The sequence below is a fragment of the Talpa europaea genome (genome assembly GCF_964194135.1).
Source record: "Talpa europaea genome assembly, chromosome: 11".
Classification (NCBI taxonomy): domain Eukaryota; kingdom Metazoa; phylum Chordata; class Mammalia; order Eulipotyphla; family Talpidae; genus Talpa; species Talpa europaea.
This window is the reverse complement of record NC_140078.1, coordinates 61,665,283-61,681,586: the sequence shown is the minus strand read 5'-3', so window position 1 is coordinate 61,681,586 and position 16,304 is coordinate 61,665,283.

The window sequence follows — 16,304 nt, the reverse complement described above, 5'->3', positions numbered from 1 at the left end:
ATGAACACACAGCATGAATGAGAAATAAACATTTGTTGTTCTAAGCCACCATCATGTGGGGGATGTTGGTAACTGAGGTATAACCTAGTTGATACTCTGCCAAATATCTCTCAAAAAAAGATGAATTTGTAAAAACAATTCACACTCCTACAAAATTAAATAAAAGGTCTGCTTTACTATTATACCTCTTTTGCAATTTTTCTTATTTTACTACATTCTCCTTTCCATTAGTTTTATTAGAGATGACAGGAAAAAAGGTGTGTCTCGCCTCAGCCATTTATCAAGCCTTTATTAATTTCAAACACCCCCTCCTTTATTAGCAAATCCTATTTTCTCAAAAATATCCACCAATGCTAATACAAAACTAAAAGTCTCTCATGCTCTTTAATCACTCCCCCCCCATCACCTAACTCTTTTTCCTGCTTTCAACCTTAACAAGAATATGCTAATCCCATCTGTTTCTCCCCACCATTTGATATTCACAGTTTTTCCCCTCATAGAAAAATGAGCAGTCACTCCTTTATATGAGACTATATCAAACAGTCCTTTTGAAAAATTGCATTAACACCTCCACATCTCTTATTTTCATTTTTAACAATAAGTTGCAAATGTAGGGGTGTATCCAAACCCTGGCCACTTTTTAAGGACCAGCTCAAATACTACTTTTTAAGGACCACTCAAATACCACATAAAGCCATCCTTCCTCATTCTCTCCTTCAGGTAATGACTAAGCTGAATTGCAGAGAGGTCTACTTGTGAACCAGCCCTTCCTGTGTCTCTTTTGCAGCCACATCATTCATTTATTTGCAATGTATTTTGCTATCACCACATTACAAAATTGTATCATCAGCTTGCATCTCTCATTGGGCAAGAGGGAGGGCATGAGCTCAGAACACCAGTGTGAACTCAAGATTTCCTCAAGAGAATTGGAAAACCCAGAAGCCTTTTACTCTAAATGCTCAAGTTTTCAAACCCCAAGTTCATTCTTTTGTTTTTTTTTTCTACAAGTAAATAATACTTCTACTGATAAAATTCGAGCAGAAGGGAAAGAGAGAATATACCTTATATAAGCACTGGAGTCTGAACAAACTTTCCACTGGGAATATCTATCTCTGGCTTGGAAGGATGCAGTGTGACTATATGAAATGACTCAGACCAATTTGGTTAAGCACCAGCTACTAGGTTTTTTGGTAGAGTGTAGGTTTCAAGAGGTTAGTTGTTTAATAAGTAATTATTTAATATATTGATATAAAGGTAGGTCGGTATAAACTACCTCCACCAAACATTGCTGCAATAAAAGTGAATCTAGGGCCTCCCCGGTGGCGCAAAGGTTGAGCGCTGGTTTGAGAAGCTGCCCGCAGCCTCTCCAGCTCCTGCTTGATCCCCGGCTGCTCCCCGGCCACCAGAGGAGGGTCCCACATGGCGCGCAGACCTCTTCTGCCGCCCACCGCTCCCCTCAGCAGTGTACTTCGGTCCTTCTGCCTGCTCTGCTCCCCACTCTGGCTCTGGTGAATTCTCTCACCCTCCCGTGCTTCTGACTGTACCCAGTGCTTGTATAAATAAATAAATAATCAAACAAACAAACAAATAAATAAATAAATCTTTAAAAAAATGTGAATCTAGTACCAAATACTGTCACATAAACGTTTATTAGCTAAGCATTCAACAACAAGCAGGCACAAATAAAAAACCAGTCACAGAACATCCAAGCTCAATGACATCCCAGTTCACTCTCTGTTCTTGCATGTATTCTGAGCATTCTGTGCTTGACAGATTATCTTGAGACAAACACAACATTCCTTTTTTTTAAGATTCGGAAACAGAACAGGCAGATTGACTGAAATACACTACTGAGGGGAGCAGTGGGGAGACAGGAGAGGTCTGCTTCGCCAGGTGGATTAGCTCCCTGGCCAATCATGCATGCAGTGCTGCAGTGGCTGTGGATAGCTTCATAGTGCTGCAACTTAACCCCTTGAGCCACCCGGGAGGCCCCCAAACACAGTATTCTTTTTTTTTAAATTCTTACATCATTTTTCATTTTTACACAATGTATGCATTTTCATTTTGATTATATTCCCCGTACAATTCCCACCCCGCTAATTTTGGCCCTAATCCCTCCTCTGCCCACCACACCCCATTAGTGTGTCTCTGGTTTATACTTGCTTTTGATTTTGATTTTTTCTTTATTATAATTAGTCTTTTTACTGGTCCCTTATTTAGGTTTTCTAAATTCCTGCTATGAGTGAGACCATCCAGTATTTTTCTTTTTCTTTCTGGCTTATTTCACTGAGCATGATCCCTTCCAGCTCCATCCATGTTGCTGCAAATTGCATGAGTTTATCTTTTTTGATTGCTGAGTAATATTCCATTGTTTATATGTACCACATCTTCTTGATCCAGTCATCTATTTTTGGGCATTTGGGTCATTTCCATAGCTTAGCTATTGTCAATAGTGCTGCTATAAACATAGGGGTGCAAGTGCCCATTTGAATTAATGTTTCTGTATCCTTTGGGTAAATACCTAGGATTGGAATTGCTGGATCATATGGAAGCTCTATCTTTAGTAGGTCAAGAAAACTCCACACAGCTCTCCATAGTGGTTGGCCCAGTTTGCACTCCCACCAGCAGTGCAGGAGAGTTCCTTTTTCTCCACATCCTCGCCAACATTTGTTGTTGCTAGATTTTTTAATATGTGCCATTCTCACTGGTGTAAGATGGTAGCTCATGGTAGTTTTGATTTGCATTTCCCTGATTGCAAGTGATGTTGAACATTTTTTCATATGCCTGTTGCCATTTGTATTTCCTCTTTGGAGAAGTTTATTTTTAGCTCTTCTGCCCATTTTTTGACTGGATTATTTACTTTGTTTTTGTTGAGTCTCATCAGCTCTTTGTAGATTTTTGTGATCAGTCCTTTATCATTAGTGTTGTGTGCAAAAATTTTCTCCCAGTCAGTGGGGTTTCTCTTTGTTTTGGTTATTGTTTCTTTTGCTGTACAGAAGCTCTTTAATTTCATGTATTCCCAGCTGTTTATCTTTGCCTTCATTATCACTGCTTTGGGTGATGTGTCTGTAAAGATGCCAAACACAATATTCTGAGACAGAATTCAGTGAAACTCTAAGACAGCATCAGGGAACCAGAATCATCAAACTTAATGCATGGAGGTAGGATCATATTAGAATCAAGCCATTCTGAAAGTTGAATAGTAAAGTTCATTAGTTTTATGGCTTATTCATATAAGTTTGGGAAGTGACTCTAAATTATTTCAGCACATCTACATTATCTTGAATACCAGTCATTTTATCAATGAAAACCCACTGTTACAGAACGCATCTCCATGAGAGGAGGAGAAACATTGCAGTGCAATGAGTGAGTGCCATTCTCACCACCCCCACTTACATGCAGCCCACAAGGGCTGCAACTCCCAGCTTGTCCTGAACCAATTTCCTGAATGTGGGGGGGGGGCAGCTGTCAAGAAGCATAATACATATATAAATTGAAGTAGAATAAAGGAAGGAGGGGAGATATTTCAAGGCTGATATGGAGCTATTTGGAGGAGAGACATGTGGGTAAGAGACAGTCTAAGTCTGCTCCTGGGACTTTACCATTTTGACAGAAAAAATGGCAGCAGTTATCTTGACCTCCTGGTGGATTATATGGTACATATTAAATTTCCGATCTTTCTTGTCCCAGCTCACTGGAAACTGCCTAACCCCTTTCTGTGGTTCCCTGCCAGAGGTACCTTAGGCTTGTGGCCAGTTTTTGGAGTTCACTTCCCACCCCCCTACTTTGGCTAGGCATTTGCTCATGAGGGGATGGGTAATTTTCAGTTTTGCTGTCATTTGAAATCCTTTCTTCTCTCTCTCTCTCTCTTCCTTCCTCCCTCCCTCCCTCCCTCCCTATACACACACACACACACACCCCAATTAAAGGTATCTTTTACCTAAGAATCTGCTTTCCTTGCCTTTGTGTGTTTGCATGGCTGCACCTTTTAGGATATCCCCCCCTTAACTGTTTGTGATTCCTGGGTGTCCTTGATCACATGCTTCTCCCATTTCTAATTTTTATGCTAATTATAAGAACTTGTTAAAGTATCAGTCAAGGATAAATATAGTTGAAACACTATATTCCTTTGGAGTGTTGTTTTATAAATAAGTGCAAACTGGTCATTTCTGGAGCATCTCCCAATCAGAGACTGACTGTCCCCCAACCACATATTTAAATATTAACTCTGTTGGTATAATTTAAAATCAATTACAAACATCAAAACCAAGGGATCACTCATGTAGTATTTTAAAACACAAAAATTAAGGTATTTAACACAACTCTTGAAATACAGGGTAGAGTTGAAAATTAGGCTTTGTCAACACCTCTTTGTGTATCTCTGGTCATGTTAACTTATTAATCTGTGACACTGTCATAAAAAGGAAAATTTGATTCACCAGGAAAACATTTCTCCTGGTAGATAGCCTGTGACTTGGTGAGTCTTAGCTCTCCAAATATGTAAGAAAGGCTCTTCCCCAGATGCTTTCCTCCTATTTCTATCTCATCACAAATATTGTATGAATCTAACACACAATTCTAAGATAGGGCATAAAATGTAATAGGTGCTTTATTCCTTCCTTATTGTCTGTAAGAAAGTTCTAAAAGAGGAAAGACCTTCACATGATTCTTTATTAAACTGCTCCTTTACCCCTCTGCACTGCATCTCTGCATCTCACCTACCAGTGCAGTTTGTACAGATACAGAGTTCATCACTCTTCTCACTAAAGAATACACTCTTCGTGGACCTGGTATTTTATGCAACATCTTACTGTCCCTGTAATTCCTCCACCAAGACAAAGGTCAAATTTTTAAGGTACAAATGATTGCACATGGCCTTTTATTATCCCTTCAGTATTTACATAATGCCTTTTAAGTGTTTTTTAAAAGTGTCTCAGGTCAATGTTAATGGATAAAAAGTGTTGAATGGTAAGGCAATGACTATGTATCTAAATTTTTTACAATAATTGTTATGGAAATAATTTCCCATTATAAATCTATGCACTATAAGTTGCATTTTCCCTGAGATATAGACTTGACAAGTGATATGGACTTCCTATGTTCTCAGGCATGTCTCTTCTCCCCATTAGAAAATTCCAAGGACATAATCTACACCTCTTTCCCCTTTGAATGCCCAGCATGTAACTCAGTGTAATGGAACACAATAGGCATTGACCCCCCAATGCCACAATTTCTTCATCTGAAAGATCAGCTGCCATGCTGATTAAATCCAATAATATATGCCACAGTAAACATAGAGATGGCCATGCACAGCTCCATCAAGGAAGAATTTATAGTCCAGCTGCAGAGAATGCAGGCTGCAGACTCACCAGCTATCAGTTCTTTCTCTGTGGTCTCAGCTGTAGAGTCCCTCATTCAAAATCCTGCCCTTCCAGGGTCAACCTGGCCCTTGTGACTGAGTCAGGCGCATACATAAAAGTTTGGCCACATCAGCCTAATGTAGGATTTGCTGATGGCAAATACTCCCCTCAGAATATCCCAGCAGGTTGACTGAGATTTTAGGGATCCTTCTCGCTCTGCCAGGTTCTGCTGCCTATTCCTGATTCCTAACAAATATTTTGCATCCTAAACTCCATCTAAGTATTTGCTTCTGAAGAATTCACCCTGAGATACGTGACAAATACTCAGCACAGCTCCTAGTGCATGAATCATAAACTTTCAAAACAGCCAATATTATAAATTATAATGAAATTATTATTATTAATGCCTTAATAAAGACAAAACGGTTTGCTTGTTCTCAACATATTCTTTTCCAATGGTATTGAGATGAAAATTTTTCAATGGAGGGCCTCCCTGATGGCGCAGCGGGTTGAGCACCACGCTGTGAAGCTGTCCGCAGTCTCTACAGTGCAGGTTTGATTCCCGGGCAGCCAGGGAGAAACCCACATGGTGCAGCAGACCTCTCCTGCCTCTCCCGCTGTTCCCCTCAGCAGTGTCTTCAGTCAGTCTGCCTGTTCTGCTCCCTGCTCTGTCTCTGGTGAATTCTCTCACACTCCGGCGCCACTGACCTGTACCACAGTTCTTGTATAAATAAATTAAATCTTTTAAAAAAAACTTTTTTTCAATGGAGTTGCCAGGACTTTGAATCTCTCTCTCTCTCTCTCTCTCTCTCTCTCTCTCTCTCTCTGTCTCTCTCTGTCTCTCCCCCTCTACCCCAATATGGATTCATTCATTTATTCCAAACTGCATATTATTGCTATTTGCCAGGCTCTGAGTTATATTCTAAGAATGAGAATAACGCAACCAGACTTGCAAGAGCATTTTTCATTGGTCTCAACTGAACACAAAGGTAAAGGTAGGATTTACTGCCCTTAGTAAGTGACCTTGTAAATGCGTAGTTGTTTATCCCTGAAACAGGTGCACAGATAAGGCAGGGGTTTCACAGAGGCTGGCAACAGAAAATTATTTTACCTCTATTAGCAGAAAAGGGAAAGCTATAGTTGGCCAAACCTGGAGGTTATCACTTCCATCAGTTTCCTCTCAAGCTTTTATCGATAGAGGAGATACATAGCTCCCTGAGTGGACTGGAATTTTGACTCCAGCTATGGATCAAACTGATAGAAATCATCAAGAATATACAAACACAATAGGGAGCCAAACACTTCTAAGGCAACCACTTATTTCAGTCCATCATTCCTGAGTATGCTGGGTGCAAAGCCCAGCTATGATGTTGGGGGTAGGGACACAGAATAAGCAAGATAGTTCTTAACCTTAAGAAACCACAGTCTTTTCAGTAGAGACTAAGACCTATATAGACCAACAATATAGAAAGCAGAGCATTCAAATGCAGCCTGTGTAAGAATACCACAAATGCATAAATATAAAGTAAGTTTTTATTTTCTTTCATCCACCAGATAGAAGAGATTTGCCTTTTATTTGAATTCTTAACAAATCTCTCATTAAAGGATCTGTTCAAATATTTTAATTTGAAAAAATGAATCATTGACCCAGACAGCCTTCATCAATGCTGGTTTGGGATGATTATAAAGATCTCTTGATATTGTTTAAAAAAAATAATAAAAGAGCACAGATTTAAGAGATATTTAGAAAGTGTTCCTAAACATATAACAAATTCAAGAGTTATGTTATTTGTAAACAAATCTTTGAAAGATTCCAGCCTCCTCCCTTGTTAACAGGATCTCAAATTTCTCAATTATAAATTACAGCTGGAAAGACCTTTCCTAAGAATCCAAGGATAGACATTGACTGTCATGTCAACCAGTATTTCCTTTACCCAGCGAGTAAATGGCTTTTTAGAGGAATTCTGAGAATCTGAGTACTACTAATCAACTGGAATTGACATGTCTGATTAAATCTATTTGCTATTCTAAAAAAAAAAAAAGTTAGGACCATTTCCATTTTTCTCTTTTTCCTTTGAATGACACCAAGAGTTAGCCGATTTAGAGGTTTCCTTGGTGTATTATACACATCACAGTTTTTCTGACCAGTGTCATCCATCTGTTCCCCCTTTTCTCAATCTACAGAGTTACAACAATGGATTCCTGGCAGCCAGGATTAGTATGTCCCTGCCTACTGGATTCAGTTCTCTAGAAGTTTAAATTCAGAACTAAGAGAATGTCAAGTTAATTTGATCCATGTTACTGGACTAGGATGAATAAAACTGGTAGGAATGAGTGGTCATTCTTAACCATATGAACTGGAAAGTTAAGAAATCAAATCTGCAATGACATATTATAATAAGAATTCAAACAACTAAGTTATTAAAGATTTACTAAGTAGCTGGCACTAGGGTAAGTCCTTTACATGCATTACAGTTAAATGCTCAGAACCACCTATGAGAAAGCTACTGTTAGTACACCCATTTTTGTTAGCATACCCATTTTACAGATGAGCACACTGAGTAGTTAAGTAAATTATCCAAGATTAGAAGGGCTTGTTTAGAACAGATTCAAACTCAGACAATCTGTCTTCAGAGCTTTTATTCTAAACCACCAACTCCTATCCTGGTGCCATTTGTGTCCAAGGTCCAGATACATTTCTCTCTTTTGATCTTGTAAAACATCCCCTTATTTCTGTGGTAAACTCTCCCTTTTCCTTAGTTTAAGCTGTTTTTTTGCCTTCTAACCAAAAGGTCTTAAGGAGCACCTTAGTGACAATCAGCAATCAACTGTTATAGTTCCCAGGAACTCAGTAAACATTGAGTAAATGGATAAACAAATGAATGTCTCCTTACCACAAAACAGGAAACTGGACATCTTAATCATGACATCTTCAGGCTCAGATTCTCTGAGTAATGCCTCTTATTTGTGTCCTGTACACAGCAGATGCTCCATCCCTGGGGCATTTTGGTAGTAGGCGATAATTTCCTGGAAGTGGTATGAGTTCTTCATGTTCTTAAGAGGTAGTACAGAAAATACCCTCCTCTGCAGTCTTGGCATTTTGAAGGAAAGATGTAGCACAGTCAGTCGTTGAATCCAGGGTGGGGAGGAAATGTATTTAGATTGAATTTTTTAAAAACAAAAGCATGTTACTTACAGCAAGATTAACTGAAGTCTGAGAATTGAGCTTCAGGGTGCAGAAAATCTGAATTTGAACCCCTACCATCTCAACCCCTAGAGGTTTTGTAACACTGGGTAACTTTCTGAATGTTTGTTTCTCTTTCCATGTTTTACTTTGGAAATGGAAAAATCACCCCAAAACAATAGAAAGAAAAAGCAATTAGCCATATTTGCCCCAGAATTAATTGCCACTAAATCTTGCCTTATTTACATTCATTTTTTTATGTTCATTAGTTGGTTAATTTAAGAAAAATCAAGCAATGATCTTCATTAAAATGATATGCATTAACATAAAGAATCCAAATAATTAAAAAAGAGGAAAACTTTTTTTTAATCAGCCCAATTTTTACCATCCAGAAATTATCACTATTTAAATGAGATGAACATTATTATGGAAATTTTTTTAATTTTATTAATTTATACAACTATATACATTCCAGGGGTACGTCTTCACCTCTATTTGTGCATGGACCTTGCCTCACTTGCCATCAAGGTGCTAATGGGCTGACAACTATTAAGTTGTCAGCCTCTGCCCTGCCTTCTCACACCCCTGCCCCTCCCCCTCTGGAAAACACTGTATTCCTACAGAGTTTAAGAGTTATATTTGTTGTGATTTGTTAGTTTGTTTGCTTTGGTTATTTATGTTCTACATATCAGAGAAATCATCTGATTATAGTCTTTTCCTTTCTGTCTTATTTCACTTGACATAATCACCTCAAGTTCCATCCAATCTTGCAAAAGGCAAGATTTCATCTTTTTTAATAGCTGAGTAGTATTTCATTGAATATATATATATATCACTTTATTTAGTCATCCATCAGTGGGCATTTGGGCTGTTTCATGCCTTAACTATTCTGAAAAATGCTGCTGTGAACATAGGGCACATAAATCTTTTCAAATTAGTGTTTCCATATTCTTTGGATAAATACCTAGAAGTATTGCTTTGTCATTTCTAGATTTTTATTAAAGATTTATTTTTATTTATTTATGCATACAAAAACTGGGGTATATGCCAGAGGTTGGGGGGGTTCTGAGTGGGGGACAGAACAGGCAGATCTACTGAAATACACTGCTAAGGGGAGCATTGGGGGAGCCAGGAGAGGTCTGCTGTACCTTGTGGCTTAGCTCCTTGCCCAGGGATTGAATTTTAACCTCAGTGGTCAGAGAGCTTTATAGTGCTGAGACTTTAACCCCTGCACCACCAGGGAGGCTATTTCTAGATTTTTAAGGAATCTCCATACCATTTTCCATACAGCAATTTACGTTCCCACTAACAGTGAACACAGAGTTCCTTTCTCACTGCACCCTCATGATATACATTGTTTCTGGGGGGGGAGGGGGTTGAGTGTTTGTTTTTTATGTCAGCTTTTTTCACAGGAGTGAGGGATATCTCATTGTGGTTTTGATTTGCATTTTATGGAAAAATTTTTATGTATGTGCAGAGAGAAAGTTAACTATATAGAGAAACAAATTGGTAGACCAGATAAATGGTTAGAAATATTTCACTACCTTCAGATACTTTTGATGTTTTTTAAATTCATTTTTTATTTCTTTTTATTTTATTTTAATAGGAAAAAATTAATTGAAGAAACACTATGGATATTGTTTCTGAAAATTTTTTTTAAAGATTTATTATTTATTTATACAAGCACTGGGTACAGTCAGAAGCGCAGGAGGGTGAGAGAATTCACTAGAGCCAGAGCAGAGAACAGAACATGCAGACAGACAAAGCACACTCCTGAGGGAAGCAGCGGGCAGCAGGAGAGGCAGCAGGAGAGGTCTGCGCGCCATGTGGGACCCTTGCCCCGGCAGTCGGGGATCGAACAGGCGCTGCAGAGGCTGCGGGCAGCTTCTCAACCCAGCGCTCAACCGCTGCACCACAGGGGAGGCCCTATTCCTGAAATTTTAACATCTTATTTTCTTAGATTCTGACCCACGTTCTAAGATGATACTTTTGCAAATATCTTCATACTCCCTCATATCCAAGTATCCTAAATTTCAGGAGGCCTTCAAATTGCCCCATGGTGTTTTGGTTTTGTTTTTTTTTTAACATTTGTATGTGGTAAAATATACATACTACAAAATTCGCCATTTTAAAGTATACAGTGTTATACAGCTACCTTCTCTCTCTAGTTCCAAAACATTTTCATCATCTCATGCCCTCCTGCCCATGGCAACCTGCTTTCTCTCCCTAGGAATTTGTTTATTATGGACATTTCATATCAATTAAGTCATAAAATGGGATGTATTATGTCTGGTTTCATCCATTTAGCATGGTGTTTTCAAGGTTGATCCAAATTGTAAATATGTCAGTACTACATTCCTTTCTAATAATATTAATATTACTATCATATTATATTAATCTTATTTATAATACATCAGTAATAGTATTCCTGGATATTTTTCCACCTTCATCACTGATGGACATTTGAGCTGTTTCCCCCTTTTAGCCATTGAGAATAATGCTGCTATGAATATTCATGTACAAGTATTTTTTGGGAGACCCATTTTCAATTTTTTTTTTTTTTGGTACATACCTAGGAGTGAAATTCATAATTATTGAGAAACCACCAAGCTGTTTTCCGTATCACTTGTACTGGGAAGTCTCACAGCCTGGGGTGGCAAGCAGAATGTCCTGCCCTACCCTTCCCCTAGGAGGAGGAGGGAATTTTGTTTCCAGTGCACTGAACTTCAGCCTTTACAAGCTATAAAACTGACCCTACTTCCTCCTAGGTTCCCAGCCCAATGCAGACTAGCAGGCACCTTCTCTCTGCCTTCCTAAAAATGCACTGATTATTGGGCAGACATAGAGCTGACATACCTGGTCTGCAGGCAACTACCTGGTGGTCCCAAAAGGCAACCTCTCCCACCCCATGGTACTGCCTGGGGTGTCCCTGAGCTCCTAGTGCACTACAGCCAAGCAAGCATCATCTACCAAAAGGAACACTGACTGCTAAGCAGGTGCTGAGCTGATATACCTGGAATTGTTGGTGGCTAACTTAGCAATAGCACCCGTCCCTACCATAACCAGACTCCCAGGTCTTCCAGCAGTTCCTAGCCTATGGCAGTGGGACAAACACATGCTTCCTGAATTGCTAGGTGGACACTGATCTGATGGCACCTGGAGATGCGATCTGCCAGCTCAGCAGTCCCAAGAGCACCACCTCTATCTGAGTTTGGCAGGCATTTGGGCAGCCTAATTACTGTGCAATCTGCAATTTCTCCTAGTGTCTGCCTGTTGCCCAAGCCCATAACCCACTAGCCACTCTGCTTATGGCAAAGCCTAAGGAGAAATACACAGCAAAATGTGCTGAGATCAAAACTAGGCTACAGTTGGAGAGTCAGTTCCAGTTTGGGCCTCTGTGAGAGCACCACGGATAGAGTCTGCCTTGGCCAGTTTTCACCAGTTAGTGGTTGCAGATTCCTCCCTCTGCTCAAGCAGCTGCAGCACTGAGGGTCACTTTTGCCCTTGACAGTCTACTACAGCCTCCATATACCACACATTTCCAGTTCCCTCCCTGCAGGGTGGATTGTTGAACCAACACTCAGCACCAGTTCATGAACTGGACTCATCCTGATTGGTGAGCAGATTTCAATCAATACAATAACATAAAGCACAGCATTGAAAACAACAGCCCTGGCCAATATCCTGCAAACTACAAGTCCATTACCATAGAACTGGGAAGGAAAATAGTCTAGCTTAATCCATAGAAATAATCACAGATAATCAGACAGAATGAGGAGGCAGAGGACTTCACCCCAATTAATGTATCAAGGAAAAAAACCTTTGAAAAATCTTTAATACCACAGAATTAACCAACTACAACGAGAAGATTTCAGAGCAATAATCTTAATGATAATAACTGGAATTAAAGAACAATAAATGAACAAAATGAGAAATGCAAGACAAAAAATATATTAAAAAGCTTCAAAAAGGAGTCAAGGAGATGTAAAAATGCAATAATTGAACTTAAAAACACAATAAGATGTTATCACCAGTGGATTCAATGAGACTGAGGAATGAATCAGTGAAATGGAAGATAGGGTAGTAGAAATATCCAAAAATAACAGAAAAAAAGATAAAAGAATTAAGAAAACTAAAAACAACAAGAGAGTCTTATGGAACAGCACCAAAAGGAACAATGTTCATATCACAGTTTGAAGAGAAATAGGCAGAATCCCTACTTAAAGAAATAACAGGGGAACTGTTTTTTGGGGGAAAGAAATAGACAGACATCCAGGTCCAAAATTCAAAGAGTTCTAAACAAAATTACCCATACAGACACAGACCAGAACACATTATAATTAAAATGACAAAAACTAAAGAGAAAGAGAAAATCCTTGAAGCAGGAGAGAAAAGCAAAGCTTTGCATAAAAAAGGAACCCCCATAAAACAGCTGATTTCCAACAGTCTTACAGCTGATTTCTCAACAGTCGAACCAATTATATATAAAGTTCCTTTCATTCTTAACTCCAATAGCATCCATTCATATCTCTCTATTGATGTTTTGCATGTTTGCCAAATAACTTACTTTTTCATCTCTGGAATCCTCATACATCTTAAAAAGGCATTTACAGGTGATCAACAACATTGACTGGTTAATTGGATGCTCTCTGTGGACTATAGAATCTAACTATACATGTTACCTGTGAGACTGACTCTGATAATTTAATATATGTGCCTTGTTTATGGTCCCCATACTCACCCTCCAAGTACTGCTTTATTCTTGACAGATTGTTTTGCATCACCTTAATACTGTCTAAATCTTTTTGGTCTTGAAGTGTGAGAAGGAAAAACCCAGAAAATCAAGTGGAAGCATGTTTGTTTGTTATAGATAGAAAAAGTTTCTTCTTGAATTGGTTTTGCCCTTAATAACCTCATGGAAGGAAAATCAGGTCTCAACTGCAATGACTTTAATAGTGTGCTGTGAAATTTCCTAATGATAAACAATTGAAAACAGATGATTTCAAAAGTCACTATGGATAATCTTAATGGACACTAAAATGACCAAATTTCATTGCAAATAAACAACTTTGAGTAGAGGTAATGGCTGGAAATGTGTAAACATGGACCAATACCAATTTGCAACTCTGGTGTAGAGAAAGTGAATAGCCTTTTGGTTTTATCAAAGCTGTTTATAAAAGTCCACAGGGCTTTGGATTAAGAATAAAGCATTAGAAAATTGGCAGAATATAAAATCCATTGACTGATGCTGCCCAGAATTAAGGGGTTCACCTTTAATGTTGAAAGGGGTCCCTCTGTTCCACTGTAAAGAACTGAGTGCTGAATAATATTAAAGGAAGAGAAAACACATGTGATCACGGACTAGAATCATCAAATTCAATATAAACAAAGATGTCCATTGGCAAAAAATATCTGCCATGAATAATTAAATCTGAGATTGACCGTAGCCAGATTCCAAGCAATTCCTTGTAAAACCAAACTCATTGAATAACCTCAAGGGAAGTTCCCCATGTGTTAAATGAAAACCCAGGGTTCTGGACTTAGCTCCTGGAAAGCTGAATAAATTTCTGATATTATCACCAGAAAGCTAGAAAGTACTTCCCACATGCTCAGTGATTTAGACACCTTGCATTTTTTCCTCAAATTAAAATTATATATATACAAAATAATCATTATTTTTAACCACATCAACACATTTTACTGAAAACGTTTGTTTTTGTTAACACAAGAAATGATTAAGACAGAGATGACTAAGATATCTCTGCCCTCAAGAAACCCACATTAATTATATTAGCAATAATTACAGTACAACTAATTAACACAATAATAGAAATAGAGTTATTCTCCTATGCAATGGAGAATGAGACATCCAATCTTATTGTTATTTTTAATTGTTTTGGCAATTCCAGGTCATTTGCATCTATATTTAATTTAAAACCTGTTTTGTCCATTTCTATTAGAAAAAAAAATGACTGCAAGTTAGATTGGGACTGTGTAGAATCAGAATGAATTAACCTCTTAACAATATATATTTTTTTATTTTAACAGTTTTTTTTTAATAGAGGCATATTTTTATTTATTTGTTTGTTTGTTTTGTTTATACATGCACTGGGTACAGTCAGAAGCGCGGTAGGGTGAGAGAATTCACCAGAGCCAGAGCAGGGAGCAGAGCAGGCAGAAGGACCGAAGTCCACTGCTGAGGGGAGCAGCGGGCGGCAGGAGAGGTCTGCGCGCCATGTGGGACCCTCCTCAGGTAGCCGGGGAGCAGCCGGGGATCGAACCGGCACCACAGAGGCTGCGGGCAGCTTCGCAACCCAGCGCTCAACCGCTGCGCCCCCGGGGAGGCCCTCTTAACAATATTTAACTTTACAATCCATGAACTTGATGTTTATCTCCATTTATTCGGATCTTTTTTCAAAATCTCAGCAAGATTTTCAGTGTAAAAGTCTTAGATGTCATTAATAGTTTTAAGTATTTTTGTGTTTCAATGCACTACTGCAAATAGAATTTATTTTCTTATTTTTGGTTAGCATAGAAATTTCACAACCATTATAAATATATTTCATATTTTATATATACACACATATTTATTGTATATATATATAATGACTTTCCTCTTGTAGTTTGTTGATATAGTAGATCACATTAATTGTTCTTGGAAGTTGAATCAAACTTGCATACCTAGAATATATCCTCTGGTCATAGCGTACAATTTTTTATATATTGTTGTATTTGGTTTGTAAATAAATTTCTTGAGGAGTTTTATATCTAGCTCAGAGCAGATGCCAGTTTGTAGTTTTCTTTCTTTTTTTTTTTTTTTGGTACCATTTTATCTGATTTCTGTATCAAGGTAATATTGGTCTTATTAAATGAATTGGGAAGTATTTACTTTCTACTTTCTGGAATAAATTTTATAAAATTGGGGTTATTTCTTCAAGTTGTTTTTTGTTGTTCAGTGAAACCATTTGGACATGAATATTTCTTTTTTAGAAACTTTTAAATTATGAACTCATTTTCTTAAATACTCGTAACCCTCTGCAAATTGTCTATCTCATATTGGTTGAATTTTGGTAGTCTGTGGTTTTTGAACCATTAGTCCATTTTTTCTAAGTTATTGAGTCTATGAGGATAAAGTTGTTTATGATATTCTCTTACTATCTTTGTAATGGCTGCGGAGCTGTAGTAAAAACACTTTTTCATTCCTTATATTAAGAATTCCTTTCACATACATATATAAAGTTGCCAGTCTTATTTTATTAGTTTTATCATTTTATTACTTTTTAAACCGTCAACTTTTCATTGATTTTATTATTTTCCTATTTTCAGTCTCATTGGTGTCTGTCTCCATCTTTGTTATTTCCTTCTTTCTGCTTACTTGTGTCTATTTTACTAGTCTTTTTCTAATTTCTTGAGGTTAAGAGTGTAGTTTACTGATTTTAGACCTTTTCTCTTTTCTAATATAATCATTAGTGTTACAAATTTTCTTTTCAGAACTGTTTTAGATGCATTCTGTAAGTTTTGTTATATTGTTTTCAATTTTATTGAGTACAATGTACTTTTAAATTTATTTTGAGACTTCCTTTTGTGTCATGGATTACTTAGCAATATGTTGTTTAATTTCCCCAAGATGAGATGTTCTCCTCTTTCTGTTATTGATTTTTTTAGCTGATTCAATTATGATCCTATATGTGTTCTTTGTTGAGACTGGTTTATGGTCTACCTTGTATAAGTTCCATGGATTCTGCTGCTATCATTGGGTG